The sequence below is a fragment of the Prorops nasuta genome, unplaced genomic scaffold (genome assembly GCF_024137725.1).
Source record: "Prorops nasuta isolate Cenicafe-Biocafe unplaced genomic scaffold, Cenicafe_Pnas_1.2 PNAS00243, whole genome shotgun sequence".
Taxonomy (NCBI): Eukaryota; Metazoa; Arthropoda; class Insecta; order Hymenoptera; family Bethylidae; genus Prorops; species Prorops nasuta.
Genome location: NW_027117039.1, coordinates 37,501 through 42,500, shown reverse-complemented (window position 1 = coordinate 42,500; position 5,000 = coordinate 37,501). Strand labels below are relative to the sequence as shown.

The 5,000-nt window shown below is 54.2% G+C and overlaps 2 non-coding genes across 2 annotated transcripts; both read right to left on the bottom strand.

The window, feature by feature from the left end:
* Positions 1-189: 189 nt before the first annotated feature.
* On the bottom strand, positions 190-346 carry LOC136785308 (5.8S ribosomal RNA). Its single transcript, XR_010824604.1, has one exon. It is a non-coding gene; the product is annotated as a 5.8S ribosomal RNA (ribosomal RNA).
* Positions 347-868: 522 nt separating this feature from the next.
* On the bottom strand, positions 869-2,783 carry LOC136785310 (small subunit ribosomal RNA). The gene has a single exon (XR_010824606.1). It is a non-coding gene; the product is annotated as a small subunit ribosomal RNA (ribosomal RNA).
* Positions 2,784-5,000: the final 2,217 nt, after the last annotated feature.

The window sequence follows — 5,000 nt, the reverse complement described above, 5'->3', positions numbered from 1 at the left end:
ACACACGGAGGAGGAACCCTCGCAGAACACGCGCGATAGCAACGTGAAAGAAGGTCCCTCCTCCGCGAGTAGATTCGGAGAGAGTTTTCATTTCAGGCGACGTCCGAAAGGACGAAAAAAAGGCCCAATAAAGTTCGCTCGTACGTCCCTCCTTGCGAAGGACGCAAAAGCAGTCTTGTCTTACTAAAACGACCCTCAGCCAGGCGTGGTCCGGGAATTGTTATCCGTGGACCGCAATGTGCGTTCGAAATGTCGATGTTCATGTGTCCTGCAGTTCACAAGTTGACGCGCAATTAGCTGCGTTCTTCATCGACCCACGAGCCCAAGTGATCCACCGTTCAGGGTAATCAATAAAAGGTCTCTATCCAACGAATGTGTTTCCCCATTCGTGCACAAAACTTTTAAAACAAATTCAAAACGATCCTCGACAACGCACCAGCGATCTCTCGCCAATGTTATCGCTATCGAGGGGCCGCCACCCACAAGAAGGACAGTTCTCTCTCGCAGAGAGAGATCGCCATCCTCTGAGGGACACCGGCAATTTTTTTTTTTAAGTAGGACGACAGCCGAAGACCGCGTGTTACGCACGTGATCATTCAAAAGCCTCGCAAGATAGAGACGCGCGAGAGAACGTCCATGTGCGCGCAGCACGGCACACAATAACACTCAGTCGCCATCTCACCATCTTCCCCGATAGGCTGCAAACGCAGTCCATCGACCATCGCAACCTAACTCTTTTTGTCCGTTCGAGAGCTCACTTTGTGGGCGCTAGTCCTCCTCTCGGCAAAAAATTACCGGAGAACCGTGTCACAGACGACAAAGCTTATTTCCCCTCAAGGGAGAACACGCTTTTGTTGTTCGTGTACGTTAATGATCCTTCCGCAGGTTCACCTACGGAAACCTTGTTACGACTTTTACTTCCTCTAAATGATCAAGTTTGGTCATCTTCCCGGCAACATCGGTAATGCCGAGGCATTGCCGCGCACCAGTCCGAAGACCTCACTAAATCATTCAATCGGTAGTAGCGACGGGCGGTGTGTACAAAGGGCAGGGACGTAATCAACGCGAGCTTATGACTCGCGCTTACTGGGAATTCCTCGTTCATGGGGAACAATTGCAAGCCCCAATCCCTAGCACGAAGGAGGTTCAGCGGGTTACCCGGGCCTTCGGCCAGGGAAAACACGCTGATTCCTTCAGTGTAGCGCGCGTGCGGCCCAGAACAATCTAAGGGCATCACAGACCTGTTATTGCTCAATCTCGTGCGGCTAAAAACCGCCTGTCCCTCTAAGAAGATTTGTAGGTACGTTGGTAGTAAAAACCACCCGACAGAAGCCGGAGGCCTTCGAGATACCAGAATGTACGCCTATTTAGCAGGCTAGAGTCTCGTTCGTTATCGGAATTAACCAGACAAATCGCTCCACCAACTAAGAACGGCCATGCACCACCACCCACCGAATCAAGAAAGAGCTATCAATCTGTCAATCCTTCCGGTGTCCGGGCCTGGTGAGGTTTCCCGTGTTGAGTCAAATTAAGCCGCAGGCTCCACTCCTGGTGGTGCCCTTCCGTCAATTCCTTTAAGTTTCAGCTTTGCAACCATACTTCCCCCGGAACCCAAAAGCTTTGGTTTCCCGGAAGCTGCCCGCCGAGTCATCGGAGGAACTTCGGCGGATCGCTAGCTGGCATCGTTTATGGTTAGAACTAGGGCGGTATCTGATCGCCTTCGAACCTCTAACTTTCGTTCTGATTAATGAAAACATTTTTGGCAAATGCTTTCGCTTCTGTCCGTCTTGCGACGATCCAAGAATTTCACCTCTAACGTCGCAATACGAATGCCCCCATCTGTCCCTATTAATCATTACCTCGGGGTTCCGAAAACAACAAAATAGAACCGAGGTCCTATTCCATTATTCCATGCACACAGTATTCAGGCGAAAGTAGCCTGCTTTAAGCACTCTAATTTGTTCAAAGTAAACGTACCGGCCCATCTCGACACTCAATGAAGAGCACCGCGATGGGATATTAGTTGGACCGCCCCGAAGGGCTAAGTCCACCGGTAGGACGTCCCACGGTATGCAAGTAACCACCGCGAGCGGCGGACCGACATTGTGGCACACAGATTCAACTACGAGCTTTTTAACCGCAACAACTTTAATATACGCTATTGAGCTGGAATTACCGCCGGCTGCTGGCACCAGACTTGCCCTCCAATGGATCCTCGTTAAAGGATTTAAAGTGTACTCATTCCGATTACGGGGCCTCGGATGAGTCCCGTATCGTTATTTTTCGTCACTACCTCCCCGTGCCGGGAGTGGGTAATTTGCGCGCCTGCTGCCTTCCTTGGATGTGGTAGCCGTTTCTCAGGCTCCCTCTCCGGAATCGAACCCTGATTCCCCGTTACCCGTTACAACCATGGTAGGCGCAGAACCTACCATCGACAGTTGATAAGGCAGACATTTGAAAGATGCGTCGCCGGTGCGAGACCGTGCGATCAGCACAAAGTTATTCAGAGTCACCAAGGTAAACGGTGAACGAGTCGTGAAACCCGAACCACCGATTGGTTTTGATCTAATAAAAGCGTTCCTCCCATCTCTGGTTGGAACTCTGGTTTGCATGTATTAGCTCTAGAATTACCACAGTTATCCAAGTAAATGTGGGTACGATCTAAGGAACCATAACTGATTTAATGAGCCATTCGCGGTTTCACCTTAATTCGGCATGCACTGAGACATGCATGGCTTAATCTTTGAGACAAGCATATGACTACTGGCAGGATCAACCAGGGAGCTTGGATCAACGCGTGGAAAAACCACTACGTACGAAGCAAGCATCGTGAGAAAGTGTCGCAGGAAATATGGCAATTACACCTACATTCACCACGCAGACACAAAATCACGAATACCTAAAGCGAACACCGCAGTCGAGTCTTTACTTAAAAATCCCGATCTGCAGAGACACTTTCCAAATTCAATAGATAAAACCTCTAAGTCAGCTCGAAACTTCCCCCGTAAAAAGGAAGAATCGAGCAAAACTGTAAGGCTATTCCAACATTGTTACACAATCTCTTCAAACATTCTTCTGACAAAAAACAAAGTTAAAGTCAAAACTTCATGGCTGACTTTCTCTAAAGTCCTTCACAACATACGGTGAATAACATATTCTCGCTCGGAACTTTGAGTGATTTTTCAGTGAGCCAAAAAAGAATACAAAACACGGATATATTCCGCTTAAAAACTTTTCGAACCAACGCTATCTAGCGCTCAGTCACATTAGGGCCATTCGGTCTAAGACAACCGACCCGTGACTATGCTGTGCTAGTTTCATACCTCGAGCAGCTAAGCTCACTCCCAACACTCTTATATGTACGAAAAGGTCCGCCGGCAGAACGGCGACGAGCCGGCTATAACATAGTCGGCCATAGGGCAAACTTCTTCGATAGGACCAAAATCAATGAGGTACTTCAAATGATGAAAAAATATTTGCATAACAAAATACTTGTAAACAAATTCCAATAGTTTTAAATAATAAAATTTTATCTAAGATAACATAGTCCAACGCGGCGCATTGCTTTCGGCCGGCGGACGCAAACGCCTCGCTCGCGAGCCGACCCCTCCAACCAGCGGCTAAGTCCAACGCGGCGCATTGCTTTCGGCCGGCGGACGCGAAAGCCTCGCTCGCGAGCCGACCCGTCCAACCAGCGGCTAAGTCCAACGCGGCGCATTGCTTTCGGCCGACGGACCCGAACGCCTCGCTCGCGAGCCGACCCCTCCAACCAGCGGCTAAGTCCAACGCGGCGCATTGCTTTCGGCCGGCGGACGCGAAAGCCTCGCTCGCGAGCCGACCCGTCCAACCAGCGGCTAAGTCCAACGCGGCGCATTGCTTTCGGCCGGCGGACGCAAAACGCCTCGCTCGCGAGCCGACCCCTCCAACCAGCGGCTAAGTCCAACGCGGCGCATTGCTTTCGGCCGGCGGACGCGAAAGCCTCGCTCGCGAGCCGACCCGTCCAAACCAGCGGCTAAGTCCAACGCGGCGCATTGCTTTTGGCCGGCGGACGCGAACGCCTCGCTCGCGAGCCGACCCGTCCAACCAGCGGCTAAGTCCAACGCGGTGCATTGCTTTCGGCCGGCGGACGCGAACGCCTCGCTCGCGAGCCGACCCGTCCAAACAGCGGCTAAGTCCAACGCGGCGCAGTTGCTTTTGGCCGGCGGACCCGAACGCCTCGCTCGCGAGCCGACCCGTCCAACCAGCGGCTAAGTCCAACGCGGCGCATTGCTTTCGGCCGGCGGACGCGAAAGCCTCGCTCGCGAGCCGACCCGTCCAACCAGCGGCTAAGTCCAACGCGGCGCATTGCTTTTGGCCGGCGGACGCGAACGCCTCGCTCGCGAGCCGACCCGTCCAACCAGCGGCTAAGTCCAACGCGGCGCATTGCTTTTGGCCGGCGGACGCGAATGCCTCGCTCGCGAGCCGACCCGTCCAACCAGCGGCTAAGTCCAACGCGGCGCGTTGCTTTTGGCCGGCGGACGCGAACGCCTCGCTCGCGAGCCGACCCCCTCCAACCAGCGGCTAAGTCCAACGCGGCGCATTGCTTTCGGCCGTCGGACCCGAACGCCTCGCGACGCGAGCCGACCCGTCCAACCAGCGGCTAAGTCCAACGCGGCGCATTGCTTTCGGCCGTCGGACCCGAACGCCTCGCTCGCGAGCCGACCCGTCCAACCAGCGGCTAAGTCCAACGCGGCGCATTGCTTTTGGCCGGCGGACCCGAACGCCTCGCTCGCGAGCCGACCCGTCCAACCAGCGGCTAAGTCCAACGCGGCGCATTGCTTTCGGCCGTCCGGACCCGAACGCCTCGCTCGCGAGCGACCCCGTCCAACCAGCGGCTAAGTCCAACGCGGCGCATTGCTTTCGGCCGTCGGACCCGAACGCCTCGCTCGCGAGCCGACTCGTCCAAACAGCGGCTAAGTCCAACGCGGCGCATTGCTTTTGGCCGGGCGGACGCGAACGCC